The 17,321-nt window shown below is 40.4% G+C and overlaps 1 protein-coding gene across 8 annotated transcripts in view; it reads left to right on the top strand.

Annotated features, from left to right (window-relative positions):
• LOC308188313 (uncharacterized protein) overlaps nt 1–17,321 on the top strand; it is a 421,245-nt gene that overhangs the window by 292,655 nt on the left and 111,269 nt on the right. For 7 of the 8 annotated variants that reach the window (XR_013945384.1, XR_013945385.1, XR_013945386.1 and 4 more), the window contains one exon: nt 3,906–17,321. This exon is cut by the window's right edge and continues 23,373 nt beyond it. The exons of the other annotated variant lie outside the window; for it this stretch is intronic. The gene's annotated coding sequence lies outside the window, so the exon portion shown is untranslated. The remainder of the gene's footprint in view (nt 1–3,905) is intronic. 8 annotated transcript variants of the gene reach the window in all.

Genomic DNA, 17,321 nt, shown 5'->3' with positions numbered 1-17,321 from the left:
TTTGACTAGAGGAACATACATCACTCATATAAATTGCTCCAATACTGAAGGTACCAAACCTGAAGTCACCTGCTGTGCATCGTAGAGCAAAAAGAGATTCATTTAAAGTGCTGTGTTTGGAGAGTCCAGATTTGCAATTGCATCATATCCTGGTGTATGGTGAAACTGTAAAAACAAAAGTTGTGCAATACCCTGTTAATAGTATCATTTCTTCATCTTTTGAGAGCATTAGAATTCCAAAAATCATTCAAAATCAAGCTCAAATGTTATCCTCAGACTGCTATACGTATGCTCCCTGTGACACGTGCATTACAGAAACAGCCACTGTGTGTTAATATGGCATTAAGATTTTGGACTCCACCCACAAAAATTAATAACATCCTTGAAATAAGAGTGATGTAGGATGCTGACACATTTAAGTCCATATGTTCTTGGACATGTGTCCTCCAGTGCATGATAGGACTAGAATTCCCAGATATTCTTATTTTTCTTATTTCCTGTAAAGCCATGCTGGGAAACTAGGAGAATGTAAATGATGGCAGGCTGGCAGGCTTTGGCCCAAGGAGAGCTGTACAGCGGAACCGTATTTTACATTTTTATATGCTCTTATCTGTTTTATTCTGCTAGTAGAACTAGTTGACTTCCATGGATTTGCATAAGTGTAATTTAGAACAGACTTGGGCCATGCTATTTATATTTGTGCAGATTGCTTCATGTTTGTGAAACAATTATTTCCTGTGGATCTGCAGCATTGACCAGTGTTGTGCAATGCTTTCATATGTATATATGACTAGTTAAAACACAAAATGTGTTTCGAAGCAACATGACAAGGAACAGTAAAAGCTGTGCAGTAACTGAGCTACCCTTGGCTGTCCGTATAATGTCCAATTAATGTGGTTACTGTGCTCTGAAGCCCTTCCAAAACTGAATAAGACATTCTGAAGCCTGGCAAAATACACATTTTTTTCCCAATTTTTCGAAAGATTCCCATTACAGATGCTACAATGACATGAGGACACTGTAATCCATATCTTCAGTAGCAGTAACAATGAAGGGTGTGAAGTATATCCCCAAAACCTGAAGGTGTGAATTCTAACCATCAGTGAACTGTGTGTGAGAATTCTATGTAGTAAAACCTAATTCTGTGCTGAAGGGGAACACTGTGAACTCCCAGCATAAAATAAAAGATGTTCTGTTCTCTACTGCACTATCTTGAGCCAAACTCAGCATCTAAAAGCCAAGCAGGGTTCTTTCATCACCAGTCATAAAGATGCTGTAAGTCAGATTGTCCCCTCAGGCTATATTTTGACAATGTAGTAAATCGAGCTTTAGGAACTTTCTACCAGATCGAGAACTCTTGTCACCTCAAAACACAAAGCATGGATCCATTATAAATTCATTCTTTCTGTTGAAGATTTTTTTTTTAAATGGTTTGATGCTTTGACTTTATAGCAGCAAACTGCATGCCTTACCCGGTATCTTATGTTCCCTGCTGCTATCACTAAAACATGTAAGAGCAGGCATAAATGGGATCTCATGCCCTCACATGATCCAGATGAAATCTGCACTGTGGAGTTAGCCATTAGTGCATAGCCTGGTAATGTTGTTAATGATCAAGCACCATCAGCTCAGTTACTCCTCTGCATTTCGTTGTCTTCCTGTCGCGTCCTTATTGCACCAGCCTACCCAGTAAGGTTGCACAGGCAGCAGTAAGAGCAAAATCTCATCTGTGTTCAGAATGGGATTGGAAAATATGTTGGATTTTGTATATGTGTATCAGCACCTCCAATTCAGTGAGCTGTGTTGAGAAGAGTGCAAAAAGCGAAGTCTTGTTTCTTTCACTAAATGAAGCCAGACTGATACAGGAAAAGTACAAGGACAAATTCCTTTTCATATAAACACTAGAGAAGCTAACAGACAGACAAAGCTTTGGAGTTTTGATTTTAGTATGAGTTTGGCCAGAATTAAAATTCGTCTAAAATTCTTATTGTTTTCTTCTGCCCTCCTCCCCTTGCTTTTCTGTGTTGTGTGATGAATGCATCATGCCCAGATTTTGCAACTGTAGCTTTGTGCTTAAAAGCCACACTGACACAATGAATGCCTTTACTAAATTATATTTCAGAACTCTGGGTGTTTGTAGTTTGGAAAGGCAGAGCTGCTTGCAAAATTTTCAGTTTCAGAAATGTTTTGCGCTTGAACCTATACGATTTCCTATGTCTTGGAGGGCCAAGGTGATTCTCAATCCGATGATCTTGGTCTCCTGGAATGAAGAGGGGAAGAGGAGGGAAGAACTTTCCAATGATATTGTTGATAGTGCTATCTTTAAAATATATTCTTTGAAGTTTTGAGAAGTTTTTTATTTGCTTTTATTTTCTCTCTGACCTAATTAACTTTATGGGACCTCTCCATGGACACAATTTATATGACAAATGAATTACATTAAAATTTGCTGTCACGGTATGAAACCCCTTGTTTATGGTAAATTTAAGATATTTCTGCATACTTTCCCTCCATAAATAGTGATCTACCAGTGATACTTTGTCTTCTTTATTTTTCAGATAGTTTGGAGTGTATAGTGACTTACTGTCAGTATTAAAAATACTAAAAAATATTCATAAAAAGGGGAAACATTGTTATAATTCAGCAATGGTTAGCAAAAAGAAGTGTCACTAACTGGGAGGTTAAATTCTTAGCTTAGTCTAGAATAAAAACTTTAACCACAAGTCCATGTGTTGTAGGAAGGAAAAGGACAGACCATTTTTATTGCTGTATTCAGGACTGTCCCATCTGCAGTATTTGTGTTAATGATGCTATTTAAACGTTTGAAGCCCATGAATCCTTTGGGTACCTGATCATGCCCTCCCCCCCCCCCCCTTTTTTTTTTCATATCTACCCAATCTACTGACTTCAGTAAGATAATGCACACATTAAAATATTTACCTTTGGCTTCCAAGGCCGTATGCACTTTTCTGAAGGATTAGAGATGTGAGGGATGTACTACTCCTGGTGAAAACAATAGGTGTTTTACTAACAAGAGCAGGAGCCATTTTGCTATAATTTGGGGCCCAAAATACAAGTTTGGAATTTACTTGGATTTTTAAAAAAATCTCTAGTAGCATTGCAGTTAGGTACTTATTCCTGAGGTTGGATAGTGACACTAAGTTTCCTTTTCCATAGAGAATGAAATGCAGAAAATAGTTTAAATGGGGTTAAAGTGATGCTCAATAAAACTTTTAACAATTTTTGCTTTGGTTACATAGAATAATTCAAGGAAGGGAACTTTTCTGGTAAAAATGCACTAAGCAGGGCAAAACATCCTAGCATTAATTCATCAAAATATTCAAACCAGTGCTTAAAGTTAAGCCTGTGCTCCAATGCTGTATGGTTGTGGGATGTCTGTGCCCTGTCACAGGTTTTTTGACCAGAACATGGCCAGGCTCTGCTGGCAAACCAGCATCCTGAGCAGGATTTGAGGAGCATCTTTTGTTAACTGCGATGAGCTGTGGAGCTGGCAAATTTGCCTAAGGGGATGATAGCAGGGAAAGGGTATTGTGCCTGGATTGTATTTCTAAACACTGGATGCACTTTTTTTAAAGTTTTCTATTTCCATCCTGCATTCCCTGCTTTTATAAAGGACTCCTAAGTAATTTCAGAATTAAATTACCTCACTAGCAGTTTTGTGGCCCTCATAAATATGATGAAGACTGACTCCCTCTGTCTCACTTTTTCTTGTGGTGCTTAACTGTCTTATGGCACGTTAAAAATCTTCCTTCGGCGTCAAGACAGCATATTTCTTTAGTTAAAGATAAGGTTCAGAGGCAAATATAAAATAGTTATTTATGTTAGATCTGCACTAACTCTGACTTCTTTTTTTTTGTGATGATAAGTTATTTTCCTTTCTTTAGATGGATTAGAGAGAACGTGGTGCTGTCCCACAGTCCCCAGCTTTAATTTGAAAATGGATCAAGTTCAGGTTCTGACACACTTGGCAGAGCACCATCGTTTTTCTACCCCTCCCTCAATCTGGGCCATAATTGTGGATATCCTGTGGACTGCAGCCCAGAGACTGCCAGTACTGGGAGCATACGGAACGGAAGAGATGATGGCAATAGCTGCGTAGCTTGACCTGACATTTGCCTTGTTTCTCAGCCACAGAGTGTGATGGGGGGAGCAGAGGGTCTAGTGTGAGCTGCAAGAAAGTCGTTGTGGTTTTGAGGTACAGTCACCCTGCCTGACTTGGATATTGATACTAGATGCTGTTGGCAATTTTTATATATATGTACAAATAAGGGGCATTTTAAATGAAGAGAAAGAAAGCAAATAGATAAAGTCATACTCTAGCTAATTCCACTGCTTACAGTGAAGTTGCGCTGTGGATAGATGTTAACCCCATAAAATCCCCAGGTCACAGATAGCCTTATGACAGACCCTGATAGCTTTGTGGAGACAGATTATGTCAAGCCCTCAAATTTGGAAATGTAGCAATTCCTCTGTAGTAAGATTGCAAATGAACACCCATTTGGAGATTGCCAACATTATCACAGTTTGTCAGGGTGATCTCACAGCCCACAGAGCGCCGTAAGAGATTGCTTTACAAGTTCTGAAAGATTAGAGTGTTGAAGTATGTGACACTGGAATGATGCTTTGATGCCTGGCTTTGTCAGTCAGCCAGACAAATAAATAATATCCACTTTTTATTAGTGTAAAGCATAACAGGTAATGTAAATGTATAGAGAAACATTTCTTCGCTGCAGCTACGCTGAGCACTAAAATGTAGGCTAAACAAAAATGGGATGTGTTAATGTCAAATCCTTAGAACAGGCAGTTGCATGTGTACGTAGGTCAGTAACTGCAGTACGGCACTTATTACTATTTCAGCAGGTAGTACTTTAAAGCATGAGCATTATTGCATGGCTAAATGAAACAGCAAAAATAATCTGTCAGTCTTGGGTTTTGGTCATCTACTGAAACAAAAACGTATGTTCTAGTAAATGAGGAATGGAGTTCTGGCTAGCAAGGAGCTGGAGTGCAGAAGCCTTGGGTTCCACTCTTCAGAAGAAAGCAACACAGCTGTGCAGTTCGGATGTGGCATGGAGGTTAAACAGAAGAAGAGTACAAAATTCAGTATTTCTTCCATGGCAGGAACTATGGAAAAGTGTTTAGGTAACGTGGAGACTGTCAGAGTTTTGTGATGAGTTTCAGGTACTTAAAACTTTAGAGACCAAAGAGAGAATAATCTCAAAATGTATAACTGGCCTTTTTGACTTTCTGCATCAACTGAATTTAATAGGCTACATTTCTTCCAGATTTGTTCAACATTCATCCCAGGTTTCCATAAATGATACATGGTCTGAAAACCACTTGTGGAGCCTCATATAGGAACCATTTACATTGTAAAGGGTTCCAAACAAGGCAAGTTTGTCAGCCCATGTGCCAGTCCTTAGCGATAGATCTGATTTATGTCAGCTCTCAGCCTTTAAACTTTGTGGAACAGGAGGTCTAAACAGCACATTTGTTGCACTTGTTCGTTCTTACACCATTACATTGTAGGATCAGGATCAGCTACAAACTTCTGCATCATTGATCCGCATGCAGGTAGAAAACCATCATTCTGCAATTGTCTCCTGCCTTGACACCAGATCATAATTTATCCTTGACCTTTAGAGTTTTTGCCCCTATTTCTCCATCCTTATGAGCAGCAAAGTACTCACAGGTACCCAAGCATTAGTTAGTGATTGCTTACACAAACCTTGAGAAGCTTGAATGAAAGACCCTCTGTAAGGGCATAGAATTTTTATGACTGTTATTAACTGAATGCCTAAACCTAGACAATGTATTTGCACATGTAAGTAATTATGATGCACTTCAAGGCATTCTGTTTGTAATGCTTTGTAATGCTTTGCTCTCCATTTCCTACAAATCAAATTACTGAGGGATAGATTTGATTTCCACATCATTTTGAAAATATTTTCTTTTTCTTTTTTTTAATTTCCTTTGTATTAATTTTTTTCAAAGTTCAAAACACAACCAACTGTGACTAAATGCATAAAACCAAACAAAAAAACCCTAAAGTATAACAAAATTAAAGACAGCCTAAGATGATATGCAGCAAACAATGTAAATCATACCTAACAAACATGGTTGTAATAATATACCTTATCCATGTCTGATCCACTAATAACAAATACTTATTCAGAGAACAAATAACTCATTCTTCTTCTTAGTGAGAGAGAGAGAGAAAGGCAAGCCCCAATTTCAAATTATATCTTGCAGTCTAAACAAATATGAAAAACCTGCCAAATCTTCTTATAGAAATCCCAGCAATCTTGTATTTTCATTGTATCTTTTGGGAACAATAAGATTGGGAGGAGGGGAAAAAGGCCAGTTTTCACTGGGAATATGGGGCCTGATTTTGTACCTTTTCCATGAGAAGTCCATACTGCCTTCTGTTGAAAGGTTTCTGTTGTGGATACTGGACTCAGACCAAAACCAGAAGGCACAGGCTGGGGCTGCTTTTAATAATAGGGGTTTTTCCCCTCCCTCATGAGAAGTTTCTTCAGAAGTGTAGGCTTGACAAGATTTCTTTGAGAATAAAGATTGCTACTAGAATATAATTAATACTTTCCTCTCTGCAACATGGCCAAATAGGTTTTTGCCATCTTCCCATTTCCTTTCTGGTTGCAGAAGTAATTATTATTTGTTTAACAGAAAAACAGCATCCTCCCTGTCCTATATTCAGGGTGCATCACCATCTTCTTCAGTCCCCTGCAGCACTTCGTCGGGCTCTGTTTGCTTCAGTTGGATTCTGAGCTGTGAGTTGCCACTGGTGTGGTGATGGCAGGAATACTTGCAGAGGGGCAAAAAGGCAGATTTTCAGGTATCTTGCAAGCCATGGTATACCTTATGTGTCATGCAGTGTCTGTCATTTGTGACCAGATCCTGACTCAGCTAGCTGTGATGCCAGCTTCGCCATTTCCCCCGCTAGTGTGAGAACAATTTTTGCCTCATTGCCTTCTGATGAGAATTCATTTCTAATAACATTTTAAAAAAAAATGTATGAAAGATTTGCCTTGCTCTCTCTTACATCAGGGACTTTGGGGTAGAAAACACCTGTCTTTCTTGTGTCTCTTCTGTCGACATTTTTGTGCTTTGTACTTGTCACCCCTTCCCCGTGGGCTGTGGTCACTTGTTTGGTAAGAGCTTTAGCTTTCTGCACTTCTACACTGGTGAAGCTGCTGCAGTTGTGGGGGCTCTGTGCAGGGAGGTGTAGCAGGGTACTGCTGGGTATCTTTGGATTTTAGCTCCAGGTCTTATGATTCCACTCCTCCCAAGCCAGCCCCTTTGCCTGCTCCGCTCCTGCTGCTCCCACGTGTTCCCTTAGCTGCTGTTCTACCCAAAATGTCTCCGTCCCGCCTCTCTCACAGGGTGCCCCCACCACACACATGTGGGCTGGTGGTGCCGCAGGGCTCAGCAATGGCAGGGTCGAGGAGAGAAGGCAGGGAGATGCATTGGCCTTTCCTAGCCTTGCACCCTGTTCTTCACAACGTCTTGTGATGAATGCTTTGGAGAGAAGAGCAAGACGCTCAGCAATGATCGATGCCAGAATGACCGAAGCACTTGATCTATGTTGGAAACTTGAGGGGAGTTTCTCATATATTCTCAATATATGTATAAATACCTAAATCATTTTGGGATCCTGCTATTCTCCTTGCCTAGGGTATTACGGTCATGAATTTTACAATTTCCAGATGATATTTCTTGCCACTATTATTACTTGAGGTTTAAAAAGCTCCATCAGTGCACGGTGCTCCGCACCTGTCCAGGAGTATCGGCTGCTTCTTGCAAAGACCCACAGTCCAGTATATGCAGATAACATGAATGCATAACAAGAACATAAGGGAGATGAGTAAGATCACTAGAGTGATGTAAGGTAAGGAAACATTTTCAGATCTTCTCCTATCATGAACTTCAGGTTGAATTATATCAGCATCAATTTCCATTTAAAACCAAAGTCACAGAAATTTCTCAACAGCATAGCCAAGAAATATGCCTTAAAAGCATAACCAAAGCCGAGCTGATACAATGTCATGTCCCAGTGTGTAAGATCCCAGCTAACTGCCCCTTAAATTGTGTTTTGTTGAGGAATTCCACCAAAACATGATTTCCTAAAACATCTTTTCCTTTCAGGCTTTAAAAAAGAACCTTTTTAGCTAGAATGTAAAATATAAGAGAGAACTGGCTATGCCAGCTTCAGATACAGAGCAATCTCCTAGCAGTGGGCAAGCAGTCCTTACTCCCTTCTCACTGCCAGGGAGAAATTCTTAATGAGCTTTGTATGTGTTCTCTTTGAGATAATTATTAAATGTAAGATACCTGGCCTTTCCCCCCCCTGCATGTGTATAACATCCTGACAGGGGAAAGAACCCTTTAAGAAGGATTTGGGAAAGGGAAGGGTGTTTGTGGCGCTTGTTGTGAGAGGCTGTGGAAGGCAAATTGACCTCTGTGGTGGATGGACTTGATGGGGAAGGAGATGAGGTAACAGGAGAAGAAAATGAAAATTCAAGTATAGGCAGAGCCTCAAGGTCAGACATGGATTAGAATTTATCTTTATAGGTTCTGACTTTTCACTGCAAAATTATCTCCATTCTGAAGTAAAGGCCTAGGTATTTAACCTGTAGTGTTTTTGTAAGAATGTATGCCTATTTGTAAAGAGACAATGTGCCCAGAACATGGTTTAGTGAATGCAGAACATGTCTATCAGTTACATCTCGGCTGTATTTTCTTTTCTTTCATTTTTCTTTACAGCCATGAGACAAAAATTCTTTGTATTTAAATAAAAATTAAATATCTGATACTGGTGTCATTCTTTGATTAAGAAAGCTGAAGCTATAGGCCTAAGACTATAGTGCCTGTTGTTCTGTTGGGCTCTACCTTAGTCAACATGGCCAAAACATCAGAGACAAAGAGGCTCCTGGATTTAGCCTACAACACAGCTGCACTGGCCTACAAAATGAGAACTGAGTTGCACACTGAAAATATGGTTGAACTGATGGTGTGCTGGCCCAGCATGGTGTCATCTGAGCTACACTGACACCTGCAGTTCATCTTTCCTGATCAGGGTAGGAATTTACACATCTCTGTTCAGATCTAGTGTCTTGTCTGATGTTTGCATCTCTCTCAGCTTGTCCATATTTTAGTTGTTTTCACGGTTTTGGATTTTAACCTCGTTGGACTGTGTAGGTTCCATTCATTTAGTCAGGAAGGAGGTGGTGTCTTTGCTAGAGCCCCCACGTGGCATTTCATTTGCATCTGCTTTTTGAACTCTTACAGGGAAATGGTTGCGTGTATGGGAGACGTTTAAGGAGGCTGCATTCGTTTTCAGTAAACGTCTCCTATTGCGCTATGATAAGGCAGATTGCAGGCTGCTTCTGTTCTGCAAGAGCTTAATTCTCTAAGTCCTACTGGCAGGGAGTCAGTAGTATATTCTGTAGCAGCAGGAAGGATTTGCTTATGTGTTGCTGGACAGAGGTGAGGCCTTAAGATGCAAGACTTCCTATAGCACAACCCAAATACTGTATTCTCCCTGGACGGTGGCAATGGCAGATGTTTGTGAATGGCGGCACCTAGCCCACAATATGATCGGGAAAATAATTCTCAGTGGAAATTTCACTCCATTGTGATGAAGGGAAGTGAAGCACCATTTATTGATACGACTGAAGAGTTTTACATTTTGTTGTGTTATGGATAGAGAAGCATAGTAAAACAGCTTCCACTTAGCATGTTATCAGTGCAGCCACCAATTACAGGGAATTCATTCATGCACGGTGCTTTCTCGCCAAGAAAAGTAAACTTCTGCAGTACCTAGCATAGTCATCAAACTCTTTGCATGCTCATCTAATATGTGCAACCATTCTCTGGGTTATGGTCTAGTAGTATGAAAACAGGTATATGTCACTGCTTCCCTTAATCTTGCCAGTGGCCAGCTGGAATAGACATACAAACTCTTAGGAAGGCATGGAAACAAACATGCAGATGTTCTCCATCTCTCTCTCTGTGCAATCACCATGTATCAAAAAATACACATATGATGATACATCATATGTCAGGGGAAAAAACAGACTACACCCCATGCAGCCATCACACCTTGAAAATAGACATAAAATGGTAAGTCAATATGAATACACAGCTCCTAGCAGTCTAATAGAATAGATCAAACCACAGCCAGGTACATCTGTTCTCAGCACTAACCATTATCATTAGTTTAAAACACTTAAAATCACTGAGCTTCCTTAGGTCTGGGGACAGATTATACCAAGAAGAATCTGCTAAATAGATTTAACAATGTAGCAAGCAGGGACCTTGACTACATTAAAACAATACATTTCGCATCTCAAAGGCTGTAGGCTGTTTTCAGAGGAACAGTCTGAATGAAGAATGACAGTAACACCGTATAGCAATTTCTTTATCACTGTTTAAATATAGAGCTTGAAACTCTTGGACCAACAACTGTGCCAAACTGCAAAACAATTAGTTTGTGAAAAATCAGCTATCCTGGAGCATGTGTTCTCATCAGCCTTCAGCTTGAGATGCAAAGACCTAAGTGTGACTGGACTTCATAGCGTGTGGATGACACAAAGAATCAGATCTCTTAGGTAGGAAAAGAAACGAGGAAACAGAAGAAATAACACATTTCTCCTTGTCTGTCTTCCCAGTCTGGTGTCTGACTGCTGTGAAGTCAGATACAGGATCTTGCAGAGGCATTGAAGTCAGTCAAGTCTTGAAGGCTTCAGGGAAGGTTTCAAAACAAACAAAAAAGAAGTTTGATATACGTGCATCAGTGGCTACTGAGGTAGTACATTATTGCTTGTCTAAGACTTGCTGTAAAGGAGCTTTTGAGAAAGGTATGTGACTGATTCAGTGGGAATCAGAGAGAAGAGAACTGTTTGGCTCTTCAAACGAGGTGGAAGTGAAGCTAGGCAAAATGATGGTGATAAAATTAAACATAGGAAATACTGGGTTTGATAATGAAAAATGTGAAAGATGTGGAAAAAATCCATGTACGTTTTGTGTTTTAGTTGACAACAGGCCCAGGAAAATAGGTAAAGGTTTAGCTTGTATTCACATAGGTCTTGTCAGGATAACAAAGAAAAATGTTTGAATGAATGTCAGTAGGGGACAAATATGTGGAAGACCTTCAGTACATGGTTCCGTATATCTTCTTCCGGACTCAGAGTTCTTCAAGAACACTCCAACTCTTAAGAGAAAAATCATTCACAGATATGCATGGAAGGACATCTCACTTCCTATCAAGCTGACTCATTTTATATTTTCAACAGAAGGTTGAGATCCCATTCTTCCACAGTGTCGTCTTTTAGATATCTCTTCCACTCCCAATACCCCAAATTTAAGAGGTGTTAAGGCTGACCCCATCTTTACCAGTTCTTTATTTCCCCACCACTAAATAATCTGGCTATTCTGCCTGGTGCCAGTATTGGAGCCAACTTCACTGCTCCGACAGGGTAACGTATCTTTGGTGTTTGCCAGCTTGAGCTGCAATTTGGTAAGCTGCTTTTCTTGTTTCTTAGGGGCTACATCATACCCTTCCCTTGCAAAGTTCTGGGAATGATTCTTGATGAGGGAGGTGCTGCAGTGGAGACTGAATGATTTTTTTTCTGGGAGTCTTCTAATGGGGAATTTGAAGAGTCGTGGATTTTTGAGGCAGTGTGAGCAGCTTTGTGGAAAAAAGATAAGCTAATAAGCAAGATGCAGCTAAGCTCCACCAATTTCCAGTAAGTTCAGCATTGTTTTTGTGCAGAACCTAACTCTGGTGCAGTACAATAGCAGCACAAGAAAGCTTCTGTAGTTCTAGTTTCATCTTCTGGCTGTCAGTTCTCTGAAATTTTTGATTAGTGTTTCTTCCACTCATGCTTTGCCAAATCTTGGAAGTCCACAGTGAAAATAAAATATAATGTCTTGTCGAGGGCACATGATCCATAGTTTAGATGTCGTTATGGAGCAGAAGCTAAGGTTCCAAAAAGCATACCACTTTCTAACCTCTCCTGGAGGCTGAGTATATCAATCTCATCCTAATGGGCAGTGCTTTCACCTTTGAGGTTCATCCTTTTTCTGCTAGAGTACGATATATTGTAGCTGGGCATGAAGACTACAGGACTTAGAAAACTCTGCCTAGCAAAAAACACCAGATCGTATGTGCTTGGGAGCACAGATCGCTGTAAAAACACCAGGTATCGATACTGCTTTCCCATGTAGGTTAAATCAAATCCTTGCCTTCAGCGTACCCACATAACCTGCACAAAATTCATGGAGCCCAAAAAATTACTGTCAACAACTGTGCTTCTCTGGCACAATCAGTCTCTGTGCTAAAGGACAATCTGTAATTTTCTCAGGAGGCAGTCGGAGCCTGTGCAGTTAATTCCCTCAGGAACTGGTGGGTAGCGTATACCTCACCACTCTGCTTCCCATGGGAAGCATATATCTTTCATCACGCTTTCTTAAATATAAATACAGGGCATCAAGCACATTAAAATACCCTACCAAAATAGGAAACCATATTGCACCCACTTGTATCTTTGGATAAAGAAGAGAGGAAGAAATAATTCATGGTAGATATGTGAGATGGCACCCTCGAAGCAATATCCGGATGGTGCTCTGGTTGCACGGCGATGGTCAGGGAATCAGAAACTGAACAGAATAGGTGAATACCATGGACTGTGGCAGGAGGAAGGGGCAGCTTGTGGCAAGAAATAACCCACAGTGTGTGCCTGTTCATTCAGCCCCAGGAAGGGGATAGGTAGGATATAATCTTTGTAAGAAAAGAAAAAAAAAAAAACAACTAATAAAGTTGCCAAGAACAGATATTTTATAATCTGTGCTAAATCTCTGCTGGAAAACATGAACAGCAATGAAACTGAGAAGACACTAAAAGAAATTCGGGGCAAAGTGCCAGACGCCCAGACGGAAGCAGAATGTGGACCAAAAAGCTTGCGACAATTGGGTAATTATGGTTTATGAATTTCAGCTTTAATCTGTAGTTCAGTGAGTCCTGATTAAATATCTGTTAAACACAATTAAAGTTTGTTTTTGTATTTCACCGTCTTGATCAGAATAATTAGAGACTGCGTGTTTCATGTCAAAAGTAGCAAGAGGAATTTTAGTGAATGAACATCGTTTTTAAAAGCCATTTGTAGCACCAGCTGTTGGCATTATTTTATATTTTAGTGTTATCAGCATAAAGACGGGTCCTCTCAATGCTGAATGCTTTCCAGCAGGGCTAAGATTCTGGGAGAGGCATGATACAGTAGGAGCCGTGCCTGGCCATGGGGCTACGCAGAGAGCCTCGGATGAGGCTCGCAAGCCACGACGTTAGACCATACGCTGAAATGGTGGAGGGTGAGAAGTGCTGCAAGTGGGTCATGTAGCACCCAGCCCGTGCTTCTCTGCCAAAGATGATTTAGATAGAGAGTGCGATGAGTGATAGGAAAGATCGCTGGTAGGGGCACGTATCTGATGAGCTGAATTTGAATTCTCTCATTGTGGTGTCTTATCAGAAGCTCTGGGTGTCCCAGGGGTTAGGTGTTAGAGCGTTAAGCCAGAATGATAATTGTGGTAGTGTCACAAACGCTCTTGGGAAGGAACCCTTAAACTGTGCTGGTGGTGCCTTAGCAAAGGCAACAGGCTGCGGTGATGACCCTGTGCAGATACTGAAAAGGATGGGTATGCACATGCTGGTTGTTGCAGGGACTTCCTAAGCATGTTCATCTCCTTTTGTAGCTGCTTCTTTTAAGTGAGGAGGGGGATATAATGTCCTCTAAGTTCTTTCTCTAAAGGATAGGAAATAAAAAAGGGTGTAGTGGGAAGAAAGCAGGATAGTTTCAAATAAAGGCACACTGAGTTACAACTTCCGTAGATGGAACTTTCTTTTTTCTTCAAGAACCTGAAATGTATTTCAATGTTACCTGAACATGGTTAGGATGCATAAATAAATCCTGTAGGGCGTGTGTGTGCGCGTCTATGGCTGACCTGTTTTTAGCCTTCAGATGTCTATTTATCCCAATGAACATGAATCTTCAGTCACATTTAGTGGTGCCTGAGGAGGGGGAATAAATCTCAAATATCATAAGCTAAGAATTGAAAATACCTACTAAAGAGACCAGAAAGACAACACCAGCTTCTCCTCTGGAGTAAGTGTTCTACTGCTTCGTGTGCAGTTTACTTCAAGTAACGTAGTTCCTGTGACCTTTTCAACTTCTGCCTCTTCGCTTAGTGTCAAAAGAAGGGGGAATGCAACTGTCATATGTGGGGGAAATTTTGTCTACAAGCATGGGACTGAGCCTACGGTCCTATTGAGGAGTCATCCATTAGTAACACCTTTCAGTCGCCAGTGACCTAGTGGAAGGTCTGTATGGCTCGTTATCATCATGCAGAACCATTTCATTTGCTGGCAGTTTAATGATTCACTTATGCAATAAGCTTGAAAATGCAAGAAAAGCGTTAGCTTGTGTATAGTTTCTTTTTTTTTTTTTCCTAATGCTGGTCAGCTTTTTGTAGTTTCACCTACCTTTCCAAGTAAGAGGGAAAAAATAGTGAAAGAGAAAGCAGAATTTCTAAATTAGCTTTCCAAGAAAACTATAGATCTATTAATTCCTAAGTGAAATCAAGGTTAATGGTGAAAGAGTTGAACAGAACTTAAAAATCAAAGATACTTTGGAAGACAACATCAAAGGCATATCAAAAATATGGTGGTCTTTTTATAAGCTGCAAGCCCTGAAGAGATGGTACCCCTAATAGAGCTGAGGGAGAAAGGATCAAAGCGCTGATCACATGAGTCTTTAAAGCAGAAAGAATATCTGGAGTGAATCTATGAAGAGACAGGTTTTGGATGAAACTTTCATAGCTCTGGGATCGTTTATCAAGTTTTGAAGCCCGGGTACAGTACAAATGAACAGATTTCACCAGAGAAAGAGGGAAAGGATATTTGATTCAGAATAGGAAGACTAAGACTAATTGTTGTCTATCTGTGGAATGATAATATCCGTTTTTAAACGTGTGTATATTTAGACATATATAAGAACAAATATCTTTTTAAGATGTGTATTTTGTTAATTTGAACCATGCTGCCTTTCTTCGAGAGGAATATATTCTACTGAAACAAAAGACATCCATGGTATTTGGTTAAGTATGTGATTTTTTATTTTCACTTCATAAAGTTAGGAGGAGAGGGGAAATGGAGCTAGGGCTTTTCTTTATCTTCTGTTGCATTTCTGAATTACTCTGATTTTCCCTCAGAACCAGCTGCTTAAGTATATCTCATCAAATGGCTGAGCTAGTCCAAATCCACTACCCTTATGTCTGAGATAAAATCAGGACAGCATGTAGGTCTCTAATACGAGTTCCTTTATACGGGGGTGGGGAGGGAAACAGAAGTACTGACTTATAATTCAGTGTGTATAGGCCTTTCACAGCGTGTGTACAAGCCCAGTGGAAAAAAGAAAAAAAGAAAAAAAGAAAAAAAAAAAGGGAACTATTTCTGCTTTTGGCAATGGTATACATAATTCTTCCAGAGAGTTTTATACTATGCCTAAGGGTCCTTTCTCGTTTAAAGAAGCACTGACAGCTGTGATGAATGACGTTACCTGGGAAGAGGGGATATCTAGATGTTTAAACAGATCAACTTTCTTCTTATAGAACAGTAGGCATTAGGTCACAAATCAGCCTGTTCTACTTTCATGGACAATCAGGATCAATTCCACGCTACCTAAAAGTGAACTGGATAGACTTAAGTGTAGCTGCATGCTGACATTAACAGAGGATGGTAGTTTATAACCTGTGTACATTGTCACAGCTATCCTTTTACATGAAGTCATGGATGAATGCCATGTACCCATGTTGAGTTGCCTCCTTGTCAGCAGGCAAGATTGCCCGTCCATCACTATTATCTACAACGAGGCTCATTACCTGCCAGCCAGTAAACATCTCACTCTCACCATCTGCAGTGAATTACAAAGTGACTGGAAGAATCAGGATCAGTTTGCCTTGCAGAATGATTGTCAAGTTCATTTTCATCTTTGGAGGCCCTTTGGAAATGGAAAAGATGGTGACTTGGATGGGAAAAAGGATGATGTCCATTACCCTCAGGTATATAAGCTGAGTGACTGACGCTATTCTTACATACCTTCATTTTACGAAGTGCAGGTGGCTTGAAATTTTCACAGCATGCAGGTGGAATAGTACATTTTATTCTCAAATGGCTGTATGATTTGTGATATATAGTAGTGCCATTTTTGCATGAGCACACATTGTCTCATTCAGGAAAGTTGTTCTTTTTTTTAAATAAAAATATTAATTGTACTCAGTTCAAAGTCATTTCCCATTGATAAAGCTGATGTCCAGCCCATCACGATCCTCTTAGAAAGGAGGATAGTGTACTATGGTAATTTTTGCTGTTACCATTTTGCCAGTCAGTGTTTTTTTAAGGCCTCCAGGTAGCTTGACACTGATTGCAAACCTTAGTATTGCTAAATGGGCATACAATGAATTCTGAGCATCTGCTTTAGGGAAGACAAAATCTATTTTGTATGCCTTTTAAGGGAAAACATAAAACAGGAGGGGCAAATCAAGAATGCATCAATACATTCCTGGTGAAGGGTCTGTTGGTGATGGATGGATAGATTGGGCATCCTGCTGTCGATAGCAGGAAGGCCAGCAGAGGAACGGGAGCATTAGTGAACAAAGATCATTCTTGTGGTTTCTCCCTCTGGCCTCCAGAACGTACCCATATAGTGCAGAACCTGGCCTTGAGCTTGGATGTCTGTCCTTTCTCTTTGGCCTCCCTCCCAGCAAAATGCAGAGTTTAAAAAATAAAAAATAAAAAACAGAGTGATATGTTTGGTATGTCAGCCAATGGCCACATGTGCAGTGAGGAAATTTTCTCTGAGAGCTCCCAAAGCTCATAATCATTGTGCAAGACATAATTATACTCTTTAGAAATCCAGATCAGTCCACAGCAAGGGGAGGATGGGAGGGAGTGTTGCAGACGGATTTTAACAAGTGTATGTGTCTCCTTTCTGCAACAATTTTGGTCTTAAGTGCACTTGGCTAAATTCTCATTCTCCCCCGGGAGGGTTACTGGAGGGATTTCCAGGCTTTTCTGTCTGCCTGTAGCAGGCTCATGGGGAGTGAACACGCTGACTACCATTCTTTGCACCTGCTTCAGAAAGGGGCAGCATACACTCCCAGATGCTTGCCTCAGGGTGCCAGCAGGAACGGGGGAATAGGAAGAGGCTGGCACTGCTGTTAAACAG

Source organism: Anser brachyrhynchus (assembly GCF_964034855.1).
Source record: "Anser brachyrhynchus genome assembly, chromosome: 1".
Taxonomy (NCBI): Eukaryota; Metazoa; Chordata; class Aves; order Anseriformes; family Anatidae; genus Anser; species Anser brachyrhynchus.
This window is presented reverse-complemented; position numbering and strand designations above follow the sequence as displayed.